General features: G+C 35.5%; 1 long non-coding RNA gene across 3 annotated transcripts; it reads right to left on the bottom strand.

Annotated features, from left to right (window-relative positions):
- Window positions 1-9486: 9486 nt before the first annotated feature.
- Window positions 9487-14270, bottom strand: LOC113278358. 3 transcript variants are annotated; one of them, XR_003325460.1, is made up of 6 exons: window positions 13987-14270; window positions 12528-13719; window positions 11872-12330; window positions 11240-11762; window positions 10892-10952; window positions 9487-10446 (listed from the first exon to the last, which is right to left on the bottom strand). It is a non-coding gene; the product is annotated as an uncharacterized LOC113278358 (long non-coding RNA). The 3 variants fall into 3 exon arrangements; XR_003325462.1 differs by having other exon boundaries at window positions 11872-13390; window positions 13595-13719; XR_003325459.1 differs by having other exon boundaries at window positions 11872-13719.
- Window positions 14271-16418: the final 2148 nt, after the last annotated feature.

The raw sequence follows: 16418 nt of genomic DNA, 5'->3' as shown, positions 1-16418 counted from the left end.
CGCTTTCTTCCATTTACTCAACCGTTTCCATTTCTTACGTGACCAAGGTACATTTCGTTGCGACTTGTATAAATAGGTCTCACCTATTTCCACCAAAGTACAAGTTTTGGTCAGGAGAATACAACATTCAGAAATCACTTGTTAGCTTTCCCATCTGTTAGCTTTCCACTTTCTAATGCAAGTCCTCAAACAACTACTCTTCCCGAATTAACTATTCTGGTCTCAACACTCTATTCGCTTCCCTCCCTAGACCAACCCTTCTCCTTCACTTTGTGACCGAAGCAAGTCTGGAACATCCATTTCTTGGTTTAGCCAGGATTTATACAGATTGATCTCTCGAATCAAAGTACTCCCTTGCAGTACATTGTTTAGGGTTTAGACTCGTTTCTCACCCACACACTCGAAATTACCAAAATCAGCAGAAACTGTTTTCACCCTCAAAAAGCTGACTAATAGTTTCACTTCTAGTAACTCTTGTACACAATTTTATTTCATATATTCTACTTTCAGATCCGGTGTATGATTTGTATCTGCTCAATCAGTGAATTTTGGTAGCGCTGGAGGTTGACTAATAAAGTTGACTAATATAATAACCTTGTAAAGAATGAAAGAAGAGAAATAAATATGATATTTAGAGTATATTTTAGTTTGAGATGTCACAAGGTTGGTTTATTTGTGCTAGGTTTAGGATTTTGATTCTTCAAGATACCGTTTAATATATTCTCAAACAATAGGATCTACTTGCTACTTACAGGTGCAAACATAAATGATCATAAGTGGTTTTCTGGTAGATACTAAAACCTGGGTACAAAACTATATTATACCCTGATGCATTTTGACATTAATCTTTCTTGGTTTTATGGATTTCATAGCTATTTTATGGATTTTTAAGTGAATCAATTCTAGCTATTTTATGTATTTTGTAAATGTGTACATAGTTGTACACCATTGTCGTGCCTCATTTTTTTAGATATTAATATTTTACAATTGCAAGGATTCAGGCACTGTTAACGTCTTACCTGCTCAAATTTGTTGACATATTTGACAAGGAAATTAATAAAATTGGATGAATCAGTTCTAGCTATTTTCTATATTTTGTGGACGTGTACGTAGTTGTACACCATTGTCATGTCTCACTTATAAGCATTACACTTTTTACATCAAATCCGTGTCTTATGTAGATTATAGACAAAGCTATGTTTTGCAGGTGATGGAGTTGCAACAAAGAATTGTGGCATTATATTTGATATCTCTTGCAATCATGCAAGGTTACTTGATTCTATACTAGATAGATCCCTGAAGCATCCCTATATATCACGGTCTAATATGAATATTTGAAGGCTGATAGTTTGTATTTTCTCCAATTCGCTAACTTCGTTAGTTGTTGATACTTGATATGCACCTGGCTTCTTGTATTCCAGATAAGAAAGGTAATTTGCTGACACTAGCTTTAGCAATGGTGCTGCATTTCAGTCTATGGTGTATTAATTAGCTTTTTCATAAAAATGGTCTAAAACTATTGGTTTTTGTATTATTTCTCTATTTTCGATGTCAAGCTATCAATATAAGCATTGTATACTAGTATAAATATACCAAAACTATTGGTATTGGTATTATCCCTCCCTCCCTCCCTTCACTTATATACTAGTATTAATAGTCGTTGAATTTGTATTTGTATTGGTAATTATAGATCTGTCTTGATTAAGATGTTTTCTCATTATTGAAAGATCGAGTAGGAGGATTTTTTATGGCACATTTATGGTCCAAATCGAGGAGATCTACGAGGTGGTCACTTTCACTCAGTTCAGTACCAAAGAGGTATATCATCCATCACTTTCAACCATTGTGGATCGTTTTACGTGTGTACATTATTTCTAGGAAGATTGGAAATGCTTGAATAACAGTGTAGTATAGAGCAATCAGTAGCTAAACAATCACTAAGTAATGATTGCATAAACTATAACTAGGGTGTACAATCGGGTGCACATTTTAAAAAATAAATTTATGGATAGTCTTCTGTGTGATTCTATATAAATTTTATAATTCAACTTCAACAAGGTGTGTTTGGCTCACATCTTTGGGTTGTTCTCTAATTGTTAAACTAACTGATTTTTTTTTTGTACATGATGGGTTGTTTGCCAGGGACTCCAAATGAATATCTATTGTCAGGGGTAAGCAAGCTAATGAATTGAGATGAATATCCACAATGGTCTCCCAATAAGCTGTCATCTGATCCTAACCTTGATGAAGCTGCTCAAGGTCTGCTTTAGGTGTGTTGAACTCAAATTGTGATTGACATTCTAATCATGTACCTAAGCTTTGTATGTCTTAGAAAAATAAAAGGCCACTTGAATTGGTTTAGCAAATCTTGTAAACCCGGATTAGTTCTCAACTGCTATTGAACAATCACTAACTATTTGTTGTCACAAAAATTACATGTGTACATATTAGTACACCTGTAGTATAAGTGTACACTAGGGCTTAACCCGTGCCGTAACGGAATGAGAAGAGATTTTTGTTTTTAATTAATTTTTATCTTCTAGTTTTCATTTTGGCATCCGAACAATATAGATCCAAGTAATTGGAATTGGATTAGCCTAGATTCCTGGAAACATTTTTACCTTGTGTCTGAGGCTCCCGGAAACTAATTTGGACAGAGCGACCGATTTACTGGGTACAATTTCCACCTAACAATGGATGCTTTTTTATTCTAATATAAGTTCAACAAAAATTAAATGAAAACTAGAAGATTGAACATTTTTTATTCTAATTTGGATGCTTTTGGTAAAGATTGAACAAAAGTTAAACACTGATTAAGAATCTATATAGCTCAACAACTTCTTCAACATTCGTCCTCCGTAACAATCTTCTTTAACATCACACATTGTATATAACCTGAATGAAAACTTTCATCTATTCCTATTAGGAAATTAGTATTACCTTATTCAACCAATTTATAAAACATGTTTAACTATATTTACGCCCGAAAAATATTTAAATTTGCAGTGAGACTCAAAAATACCAATCATTTTGTCCACAAAGATACATCAATATTTTATTTATGGAACCTTGAGAACTCCAGCTCGGTCAAATAATTTTCATCCAAGCACCCAACCGTTTGTGTATACCATCCGTGGTAAAGGCGAAGCAAGCGCATCAACCTAAATGGCCCAACATGACTGAAGTATAAAACATCGCATATTCCTCCTCAACTGTGCAGGAGTACTGTCTCAAGATCAAGATTTGTTTTTCCATGCTTTAAAGCTTTCGAAACAAATTTCATATTGTCCATCCCACGTATCTTTTTTTGTGGTCCAGAAGATCAAGCTTACAGCCAACCATGTTTAAGAACATAATTGATGGTGCGAAATGAAGGATCAGTTTTGCCGCAAGTCTCCTGGAGCATAGTCCTGGGTTCCCCCCCCAAAAAAATTTCTGGTCTACAACGCGAATAACTGATCATGGGCATTCCGAATAACTGGTTTTAATTATTCAAGCCGTGTGCTTGTATGCAGCTGATGCATACGCTAAACACTTAAACAATATATAAGTCAAATAAATTCAATACATTTTATATCAACAAATCATACAGAATTTGATGGTAGTAAAATTGCGGGTCAATTTACAATGGTAACTGGAAAGTGTGAAATGAGATCCTCCGCATTTGCACTCAAATACAGAAGACCATTTCCATGTAACTAATATACATGATTTTGGATAAAATAGATGAGGTTGTGATTTTCCTTGATATTGGTCGAAGTTAAAGGATCTGTGGTACCTTCGTAACAGTTACACCAATACAGGTCCCGTTTATATCTTCCTTGAAATTACCTATGAACTTTGATGCCCGACGAAGTGGTGTTCTCGGCCAGAAGCACCACACAACCAACTACACAAAGGAAAATATATTATTTTCAAGTTCCTGACACCAACTAAACACATATACTATGCAACTGTATTATTTGCTATTCCTCGAGCAAATTTATTCTAGAAAAAAAAAATTCAAACTCACTAGGTGGTCCTAGTGACCGAGATATAGTCTCGGGAAGGTTTACCAGAGGTGTACCCACAAAACCATTACTCCATACCCTAGCTATCTACGCGTAATCTTGGAAGGCACTAAAGAATCTCCTTGGTTGGCATACAAACATTGACTATAGGAGGAAGTACCCTGATGCGAAATTCCAATTGATGTACACGAGTTTGCACTCAGCATATTAAAATTCATATATAAGTGACAGAGCTCTACTCAGATAGTTTCTGTACATCATAGCCAGGGTCAACCAATCACATGGAAAGATTAAGAAGATGGATAAAGAGATGGTTAAAAGTGAACGGTGTTTCCCATATCTGTCTGAAGGCCTCTGCCAAGATGAACCTATCCTAATGGACTGAGATACCGGTCTGACTAATATCAACACAACTGGCAAATACAAGGGAACCAGTGGTCGATAAACCTAACTCTAGGTCAACACAACTGGCATATACAAGGGCACCAGTGGTCGACTTTATTCCGGTTGGTCTGATGGTCTGGTCTCAATTCAATTTTTTTTTTTTATCTCAATCACTCTATTTCACCTAGCAATGGTAACAACTTGAATCGTGTGCCCCACCAAATCACTTAAAAAATAAAAACAGAAGGATTAGGATTCAACGAGATATGGCGAAACTACCATTTTTTTTATTTTATTCTAACACCTGAGCTCTGTGCTTTTATGAATAGACTCTTTAGATGTTTCCATCTAATCAGATTGGTTCCTCAACTCCTACAACCAAGATGTTCCCATCCACTTAGATTGATTAGTGCTAACCTTAATAAGCATAAATTTCTAGGCTCTGGAGTTTATTCATTGCAACTAAAAGTTTCTCCCATACCCCAAAACTTAAATCTAACATTGTCCTCAATGTTCTAAAGATAAAATTAAAAGCATGAACAAGGAGAAACTGTTACCATTTGAAGGAAAAGAGTTAAGAAAAGAAATTACAGTGTTGCAAGAGCATGGGTTACTTCCTAAGAATTGCTAAGTTTAAAGTCTTCAGCCAGACTAAGAAAGGATTAGTCATCTTATAGAATCATAAAGTAATAGCCGGAATAACTGCAGATCACCAAAACCAAATAGAGCTATCACAAGTAAAAGGAATCTGCAACATGCCAAGAAAGTTAACAAATAAAGCACACCCTTGTCTAGTTTCCTGTTTAAGACAACTACATCTAGTTGTTGTTCAGATTCAGGTTCTATAACTGGGACTAGATAACATATTTTCCTGGGTTGCATTTCCTCAAAAGTTAGATCCGAATGTTCAGGTTCTAGAGTCTGGAAAAATTCAAATAAAAACTTAGAAGCACATAATAATGACCTAAATAATTGCGAATCCTTAAAGTCGATCAAATTTGACTTACACAACTGACCACAAAGAGAGTGGTGGTCTTCCTTAAACAAATATGTCGACCCTAATCTAACACATTTGAATATCTCGAAACTTTAGTCTGACACATTTGAATTTCTTAAGTTCCCACAATTAGAGAAAAAGTTTTTGGTGGGAAAACAAAGTGAATCGAGGTATCGTAGCCTGGGTTAACCACATCAACCAGAGGATGGGTTTCTAACAACTGAACTTCTTTCTGGACATCATTAGGTTCAAGAAAACGTGTATGAAGATAATATTGTAAAATGGTTGAGGCATATATGTTAAGTTCCAAGTGAGGGACCTTTATAAGAGTTAAAGAACATGGAGAATAAAAATCACCCCCAAACTCAGAGTTTTCAGTGTCTCTATAAAGACTAGTCACAACTTCCCTAGTTTCAAAGTCATCAGATTCCTGAAAATGGTCAATTAATTCTTCTAAGTCAGGTACATCCTCACTCATCTCTACGATTTCATTTTGTTTTTCTAAGACTAATGTTTCTAAATCGCTAGACTCGAAAACAATATTCTCAGGATAAACCCGCTCCTCTAAACTATCATCACCTTCGTAATCAAAAGGAAATACTACATCATCTAAGAAAGTCTTATCTTTAGTCAAATCCTCGTCCTTTTGAATAGGTGAATAATTATTAAAATTATTTGGATTTGAATTAGAAATAATATTATCATAATAAATCTCAGTTGGAGTAACAAATTCCTGATCACTATGCCTAAATATTTCAGATTCTTCATCAGCACTATCCTCATCATAATCATAATAATATGAAAATGGTTGAACCTCATCTAAAGAATTGCTTCCAATTCTATCCTTGTCATCTTAATTATGTAAATGAAAATTTTCCTCACTTTCAAGGTTGATTTTTGAAGCAATGTATTGGAAATTCAGTGTAATTCGAGAAATTCTTTCTTACGTCTCTAACTCAAGCCTACGTGTTGACTCAGTTAACTTACATGTTGACTCAGCTAACTTCCTGAGGTTATCTTCTAAAGAAGGTTCACTCATTGTTATAGTTCTTTCATCTATAACTAAGTCATCTGTGTCCGCTGACTTATGTGTCGACTCATGTAACTTACGCGTTGACTCAAGCATCTTACGTGCCTCATCTAGAGAAGAGGAATTATAGGAATTTTGCTCGTATGACCGGTATTCATGTGAATAGTAATTGGGCTCACCATGGTATGAGACATAATCTTCAAAAGGTGGGCGTTCCCAACCACTATTCACACTATGGTCAAAGTAATGTCCATTTTGAAAAGGGTTATTTTGTTTTTGGTACTCAGGTTTTGTCCAGTTTTTGAGGTTGGTCTAACATTTGTCCAACTTGGCGTTTGGTACTTGGAATTGACGTTGACCCACGTTGACTTGGTTAAGTTTTGACTTCCATTTGGAAATTATATAAAAAACATAATTTTTTTAATTATTAGACTAATTTACTACAGTGCCCTACACTTTACTATTATTTACATTATTATCAGAGATAGTCAGAACCCATATCCTCTTCCTTCACCCAAACACATCACCACCAGCCACAACCACAATCAACTTCACCGTCTCTCTGTGACTACCACTACAAATACAAACCCGTGAAACTTCCATCTTTCCACATGAGCGTTGAAGAAGACAAAGTCACGGTCAATCAATTTCGCCGTCTCTTTATAGGGCTCTCGTCGGACTTCTACATATGAGGTATGCTCGGTAGTGGATCCATGGTGTTCCTATTCATGGGTTGTGGTAACTGTTCTTCAAAATGAAAAAAAAAAATGAAGTCAATTCAGAACTTTCAAATTCCACTAAGAATTAGGATTACAAGAGGATTGATTAGTCTATTAAAAACTAAACAAGGGAATCAGTTTGATTAAGAATTGTATTCGTAATCAACTGGAATAAAAAACTAATGGACCTTAATTAAGGTTTTAGATTCAGAGAAAGGGGACGATTGGTTTATAATTTGTAACGTTTTAAAAATGGATCCGTTTGATTAAGTTTTGATCGGGTTTGATTGGGTTTTGGTTGAATCAGTTTGGATAGATTTCAATATTCCTAATTCAGGTGCTCATCATCAACAGGGTGGCAGAGTAGTGGATGCGGATGTGTTCAACAATGGGGGAGGAAGAAGATGAAGTGAAAATTAATTAGGTCGAACTGAGTGTCTTGAATCGTGACCATAAGGTTAATGTAGATTCCAGAAGAACAAAAGATTAAGAACATATGTGAGATGATATTGGTGTTTTTGCAGAAGAGAATTCACGGCAATCCAGACGGAAGAAGAAGAGTAAAGGCATTAGGGTTAATTGTTATTTTATCTCATAGTTTCATTAGAACCGTTGGATCCAGGTTTATTTCAGGGTATATCTGTAAACTTGATATTTATATTTAAAAAAAAAAATAATTAAAATTTGTAAACGTAATATTTGTTTAAAAAATTAATTAAAATTTGGTCACAAAAAGTCAAGCAGGGTCAACGTGAATTCCAAGTACCAAACACCAAGCTCGACAAATGTTAGACCAAACTCAAAAGCTGGACAAAACCTGAGTACCAAAAACAAAATAACCCTTTTGAAAATCAGTCGGATATTCGTTGTATTGGATATTGTAATACCAGTTCGACATCCTAACTACAAGGGAATTCTAAACAAACACAAAGAAGGCTGACTCGACCACAACAAGCCTATTTTATCTAGCAAACAAAAAGCATGGCTCCCTTAGATTGTTTCTAGACCAGCTTTTTCGAAAAGGAATTCGTTACAATCTCAGCAAACCTCTCTGGAATCAATCTGAGTTAAAGTAAGTTGATTAGAGACGAGGGAAGCTCAGTGGAGCTTTGATACCCAAGGCCTCACCGGCGTTACAAGGCGACGTATTCAACTCACAGAAACCATCATGAACTTCAACGTATGCTCAAAAGAGTGACCAATATTTTCCGAACGACTTTCCTAATAAGCTCGTTACCCTATCGGTCTCGTTCTAGTCCAAATTTTAAGGCTTAGGTTCGCGTAGGTTACGTGTTCCTAAGGCGGGCAAGAAGGAAACGGTGATGAAATCCGAGTCTTTATCTTGATTTGGCCAGGCCTTGCCCTTACTAGAAAATTAAATCCGATTTCAAGTCCTCAACATATATGCATACGAAATCATTCAGTAAACCTGCTGACAGGGGATTCACGGGTGTTTAGAATTCTTACCTCCCGTTCCAGACGGGGGATGAACCGTTGAAGTCGACTCGGGCCACGACTCCTATGTCATGTACGAACCCGAGGGGCCGAGGCGATATCGTAATCGCCGTCCTTCTCTGCAAACAGTTTATTTAAAACTACCCTTCCGTTGGATTTTAAAAATAAAGTCCAATGTTCAATGTCCCGGCAACGGAACCAAAAAAAATGTCCAAACATAAAATATTACAAAAATAAAAACCTTAATTACAGTTTCTAAAAAAAAAATTATTTACAAAATCTTCTTCTTCACTCCTTTTGGATTTCTTTTTTCTTTCCTTTTTGGGCTTTTCTTTTCTTTTCGGCACTTTCTCTTTTCCTTTAGCTTAGCTCCAAATCTGAAAGCAAACAAAAATACCAAAACGCGTAAAAAAGAACAAATAAAATAAAACCTAAAAACAAATCTATAAACAAATCCGTGTCGGCGGCGCCAAAATGATCTGATTTTTTTTATAGTGGTAAATAAGGTTGACGTTCACTCGGACTTTGTTGGAATTGGTTTTAGGCTTAAATATAAAACGTACTAAAAATAAAAAAATATATATACAAAATATTGTCACATGATGAAGAATTTACTGGGACTCAGGATTTCACTGTTTTTCATATTCAAGTGGTTCAGAAATTGATCCTAGGCAATTATAGCTCAAAATAAAAGAAATATTAATTATATTCTTTGCCAAAGTAGATTTCATAAAACATTAGTTGTAAGTTGTGAGCATGATGCATCAAAAGTAATTAAAACTAAGCATGCGACATCTGACAAAATAACATATAATTAATAGAAATCATAAAACAATTAAATTTTATGCAAATAGTTATAAAAGAATTAATTTAAGTACCACATGGGTGAAAAACAACTTCCTCCGTCGTCCCAGTGATGGGTTCTAGCTCCGCATGCTGAAACCACGCTCAAAAGAATTTTACATTGCTCAAAAGGGTGTTCACAATAATGAAATAGGAAAAAAAATAATAAAAACGGAGTTGTAACACTTATATTTGTTACAAACTCAATTGTTACAGAGAACGATAACAATTAACTGTCGTTGTCACTGTAGCAAAACGACTGCTCCTGGGCATCTTATGTTTTTCGTTATCTCCTTCAATGGCAGCAGCAGAGACAAGCTCTGCAACTCTGATTTCTCACCTATTCCGTCTCCTCACTCTCCATCCCCTTCTCTGAGTCCCCAGCATCCTATATATACTCACAGGATCAACATAACTCGAGTTTAATTCCCGTATCTTCTCCATTATTGTTTTTATTCTCCACGGGATAATTTCCTTCTCTGCGAAGATTTTATTCCTTCTTCAAGTATCTGTTGATGTCGACACACACCCAACATGCTATGTTCACGTTCAATTAGAGAAATACTCAGTCCATCCACCGTATATATCACAATAAACACCGGAAAACAGAATTGAAAACCCGATATTCTTGTGGACCATGTTTTACATCAAGCCGATAATCTAGCCCTTTTTTGACGAAACAAAACACATTACCATCCCTGTTTAATTGAAACAGGGTGATATCAATTAAATCCGGTCATCGAATCTCAATAAATCCCCTCCAAATTCTCTGCCAAAAGTTACGCGGCAATAAATTTTTGAACTGATAAACTCCCGCCACTTTTCTATTTCTTGTGAAGAAGTGGCGTCCCCCTATCCGGGTGTGGGGTGCGAGTAGCACTGGAATGCCCCATAGCAATTGGGTTCCCCCTTATCCAAAGTTGAGAGTCCAGATAACATACGCCTTCCGGGTGTCAAAATCAACTTTTCCAGCGGAATTTTCCAAAAAGATTTATTTCCCAAAAATGCCTACAAACACATAAAATACCAAAATTAGTACAAAATCGAGTGTCAATAATATATAGTATTGAGATCAAATTAGACACAAAAATATGTCTATCAAACTGCGCTCAAGATTGTAGTTATTTTTCCACTAAGTTTAATGGGAGGCAAAAATAAAATTTAACAAAAATAGGAACATAACGTGCTCAACAAAACTTTGTTTTTAAAACGTAAACCCAAGAAACAGAGAATTATCCAAAATGCATCAAGGAAACATCGAAACAACCCGTGGGTGAGCTATCCATAATAATAGGAAAATCGAATCCATAGACATATATATGAACATTATACTGAAACAATAACTAGCCACAGTAAATGGAAAACGGTATCAATATAAGAATCTTAAATCAAACGATTGTATTTGCATGTCTTGGTAAGCCTAGAAACGCAATTTTAGTGACTCCATACATACCCGTAAATGAAGGTGGGCGATACGCTGAAACTGAAGAATTACGCACTCTTGGTGATCCATCCTGCAAAAGACGTGTTGCATCATGTGTTCAAAGACAATAACTGGATTGGTTGAAAACTTTCTTAAATTTGCTCTTTAGTTTGACGCATGGATGCATCCTGAATGCTGCATTCTTTTAACTTTAGGCGAAGAAATATTTTATTCAAGCTTAAATCCCCTACATTTGTAAATAGCTTAGCATCAATTGTATCTATGACTTCGAGCTCATCTGGCTCTGGTTATATATATATAATTAAACAACTCCTAAATGAGATATTGCCTTAGCACCCAAATCATGTGTAGTTTTACCTTGATGCCGTGATAGCGAATGTGAAGAAAGTTGTCTCACTGATGGCAAAACCATTAATCTTTTTCTCGGCCAAAAGCTCCACCAATATATCAAGCTCCTGAACATCACCATACACCTCATGCAACACTTAAATTGCTTCTTCATAATCCGTTAGTTCCTACTATCTATAAATGGTTAATATTAGCATTCCCCCTTGGCAACCTGTTGGACCGCGCAACACTATCCTCTCCCTATCTAAGAAACATTATTTATACAGTTGATTATAGGAAGTGTAAAATTTAAATACTATTAAATGCAATCCCAAACTCTTTATTTGGAACCAGTTCATTTGCTATGGGGTTGCAGAAGAGTTTAAGATCCTGACCCTGTGAATCAATAAAATTATAGTATCAGTTACATTTAAATCAAACCCTTAAATCAGAAATAGCGTTGACTTGAAAAAGTATGACGAAGCTATTCATGGTTTTCGAGTAAACAAGAGCACTTCCTAGATCGAATTCCGCCCATGTCGATAATCGATACCTGCCAAAAGGATGGATATTTGGGTTAAACAATGAAAAATTATAGTTTGATATATACCATACATTTATGGTGCAGCAATGGAAAACATGAAATTGCAGAAATGGAATACCTCATGATCAGCGAGGTACATTAGAATATCATATCCTTGGACTTGAGAGAAATTTACAGCCCTAGAAATGCTAAATCAGTTGACATAATCTTTACATTCTTAAAGTGAGTGTCGATTGTTTCACACTGCAACCTTTTAATGCTTCTTTTTTGGTATCTATTTCTTGGATGCTGGTCACGGCATCGCCCGTCCGCCTGTTTACTTTAAAGTTTAAATAAAGACAGATGAAGAATAACAAAAACCCTTACATTAAAAACATAATTTTTCTCATTAGGTTTAACTGTAAACATAAATAAAAATTTTAATAGGGACAATAAGAAAAAATAATAGAATCAAAAGTCGAAGATGCGATAAGTTACGAAAGTCTGTTCGGAGAATCGAAATATCATATATTTTGCTTCGATGAGCCTTTCGAAACCATTTATAAGCTTGGTATTGATCCAATACTTCTTTACAGCACTGCTTAATTAGAAACAAAGCATAAGCCAGTGAACACTTGTGTCATCAGAGTGTGAAATGCATAATCGGGGTTTCCCCACTATGGTCTTTACTGGAATACCGAAAATTTGTATAAAAATGATCTTCTTGTCCACTTTATTCAAGTGCATGTTTGTGGTAATAAGAAAATCATAATTCACACGAAACAGATAGCTCACCTGATTAACACCCAGAGGGATACTTGTGATGGTCATTAACCAACCGACTTGGTGAGGCCAAAGCAGCTGTCATATATGAACATGTAATCTGAATTGGATGTCTATAATTTGAGATCAACACATTTCCATGGATACAATTTTTCCAGTTTTCTATACGAACCACCATCTTGAGAAGTACTACCCAATGGTCATAGTGCTATCAAAATTCCATCAAAAGATGCAAGCCTCCTACACACATTTTAGGTACTAAATGCTCATACAAATTAGCCAAATACATCGGTCGCAATGCAAACCTTGAATCACCTCGGTAATGAGATTCTCCTAATCTCCCCTTGCTTAGTTTATCTTACAATATCCCAACATTGCAAACTGTAGTCATCTACATGCTCCACAATAAAATTATCCACTATAACCTATAAAAATTGTTCAACTGTGGTTTGAACCGGTAATATATATGTTTGCAGATAACTAAAATTAGTCATAATGAATCTAAGAAAGGTAAAAAAAAAAAAGTCATGTACTCACTTCGAATGGAAATTTCCATCAGTGGTCACTATCAACCAGTGTCCTAGAAACACAATTATATAGAAAAAGAATGATAAAAACACAAAAAACTCACTCAGAATCAGAACCATCTTCACTACCCTAGCAATCTTCAGTAACAACATCACGCCAATACTATCAATCCACATGCTCTAGGACCTAAGATAATTTTATTTCGTTTGCTATGTTCTATGACGTGCTAGGAATTGCATTGGAAATAGAAGACAGCAAATGAGAATTCCAGTTAGCAGTAGACCCTGGACCACGACATGAAACTTGGACAAATTAAAGATCAAGACAATGAGCTATCGCGACATAAACTGCATGAAAATAAAATGAAAGAGCAATAAAACATCCAACGGAACTTCAAGAAAATGAGTTTCATCAGTTGATGCAAATGAAACGTGAATGAACAAATTGAAATCCATAGAAAAATATAGCCAAACTGCCTCACAATAAATTCTGGAAAACTGAAAAGCAAAATTGCAAAATCATTAGCATAACAGAAATCTGTAAATAATTACCACAGATATCATCTCTCTACATAGCCAGATGATCATTCGATTTAACATAATCAATTCCTTGTTGAGACGATTTTTGAGTCGATTTGAAGCCATACGATGAAGGTGATATTACCAAGACTTCTTCCCTGAAGACGATGAAGACAAAGACTGAAAACGTGAGAGGAAGAAAAAGGAAATAATGGTCGAGACATTCATTTGTTCATTCTTCGGGCTGTCATCGTTGAATATGCGTTTCATTATCAATAAGTGGGTGAATAATATGTATCCATGTGAAGAAGAAAAAAAAAACCGAAATCGAAAATTAGGTTCAAAATCAACAGCACGAATGTGCAAGCCCTAACTTGTTAGCATCCTAAAAATTTCTAAAAACAGGGAGACGAAGATGAACTTACCTTTGGTTGACAAAGAGATGGATGGTTCAACTTTTCCCTTCATCTTCTCTTAGACACGATGAGGTTTATGAGAGGAGCAATTTCATTGAGAAGAAAACCTGATATTTCTCTTAAACATGATGAGTTTGGTTCTATAGGATTCACCATAGTCGTAGAGTTATGAAAACAAATGTGGACAACAATCCTCAAAAGTAGAACCTGCATGTTCCTTTATTGTTGAAGGCAGAAATACGAAGAAATTGAATATCAGGCAGCGGTGGATAACGAAGAATTTGAGGGCGGGGGATTCTGAGAGAGGGAGAGAAAACGATGGGGGCGTACACGGTTAATCATTTGTGATTCTCAAAACTAAGGCACACGTGCGGAAGAAGGGTTTGGTTTGGACAACCACAACCATGGATTTATATTTGCCAAGGACAGATCCTGACCACTCTTTACATAGGCAAAGTTATCCAAACTGTGTCATGTATTCTTGATTGTTATACACATGTGACAGAAATTACATGTGTACATGGTAGCCCATTCTAGGACTTTTAATTAAATTTTAGTTAACAATCTTTTTTCATTTCTTGGATGTCGAATCAGTGATGCTATGAGTCACTGACTGTTGGTTTACATAAATTACATGTATACATATTTATAAAACTATAACATAAGTGTACACTGTTGTATACAATCTGGTGCACATGATTTTTAATGATTTTCAAAACAATCACAAAGTAATTGCATAAAATATAACTAGGGTGTACAATCTGGTGCACATATGAAAAAATGACTCCGTAAACTTATTCTTGCGTAAGTAACTAGGGTGTACAGATTGTTTCACATTGGAAACAGATTGATTTGATAAGCATATGCTTATGTTTCCAGTTTGTACACATTTGTTTTAGAATTGTTATTGTGCACTTAATTGACAACGCATACATGCACCACCATGTGTACATATTTGTACACCTATAATATAAGTGTACATTGTCGTACACATGTGACATAAATTACATGTTTACATAGTATCCCATTTTAGGATTCTTAATCAAGTTTTACTGAACAATCTTTTTTCGTTTTTTGGATGTTGAATCAGTAATGCTATGATTCACTGGATGTTGGTTACGACAGAAATGTTAGCTAGGGCTGTCTGATTGCTCCAATACTGTCAATTGTATCAATACTTCTCCAACAAGCAGCCATTCAAGCATCTTTCTACTATAACAACGTAGAGATTGTAAAATCAAGGCCAATTGCAGCAGTAAGTTAAACTAAAATCCAAAGTCGTTGAGGAACTAGATCTGATTCACATAATATAAACATAGGCTTGCTAATGTATCAATCCATCCAAATAATAATATCTATTGTGGCTTTATAAATTTTGCTTCTATTTGACCACAGAAACTTTCATCAACGGATGCAACCCAAAATGGCAACAACCTAACGAATCTCGGTCAGATATACAACAGAAAAAATCATTCAACAGCAGTATTGGTAAGCATGCATTCTTAAAAGTATGTAAGTATTAACCGGTGTATTTTCTTGAACACCAGTTAAATGAGTGCATATAAAAGTACACTTTTTTTGTGTGCTTGTTATACCAGGTGTATGTGCTTGTACACCTTGATCTTGCTCTTAGAGCTTCAATGGAGGAAGAGAGGGAAAGAAAGGACGATGCTGCAAGGGCTGCAGAAGAAAAATGAGGTGGACAGTGTTAGAGCATTGCTCAGTCGAACTCGCACGCGTTGCTATCTCAAGCATGTTTGTCAATGTTAGTGATCAAAATTATAAGTCTTGATTTCTAGTCTATTATAGCTAAGTCTCGGACTAAGATAAAAAGTGTAGTTGAGCTCAAGGACTTCATCGCGATTCATCATACAAGTAGAAGAACTACTCAAGGAACCGGTAGAACTTCTCGAAAAAAAGGTATGTGAACACTTGAACTTATCTATCACTCAAAAGTCTATCTACTTTATCTCCTACTCTTTGAGACAAGAAGTCGTATGCTATATATATAGACTTTTGATTATACACATTTGGTATTTCGAGCCGAGTATACCTCGCCTATATATATCTCGAAATATGAGTTGTCAATCTTTTCGCTTTAACCAAGTTTATCTTTACCATGTGACGAAAGTCATGATATGTTTCAATCATCTTGAAAATTGCTTTGACGAGAAATGGTGTAACAACTGTATAACGTCCTCTAAGAATGTTTCAATGATTGAAATGAGAGTTTAGATTACATAACCAATGATGGACATAAGCATTGTTTTGGAAACACATTTATGAATAAATCATATTCCTTGAACCAAAGTTTGCGAACTTAGTTGAAAAAGAGAACCGGAAGAATGGCGGGAGCCAAGTCCGCGAACTGCCGAAGTTCTCAAACCCGAGAATTTCTGCCGGAGTTGGTAAATTATTTGTGTGAAACTAAGTCCGCAAAC

Source organism: Papaver somniferum, chromosome 1, assembly GCF_003573695.1.
Source record: "Papaver somniferum cultivar HN1 chromosome 1, ASM357369v1, whole genome shotgun sequence".
In the NCBI taxonomy this organism is placed as follows: Eukaryota; Viridiplantae; Streptophyta; class Magnoliopsida; order Ranunculales; family Papaveraceae; genus Papaver; species Papaver somniferum.
The sequence above is the reverse complement of the archived record's forward strand: the minus strand, read 5'-3'. Positions and strand labels throughout refer to the sequence as shown.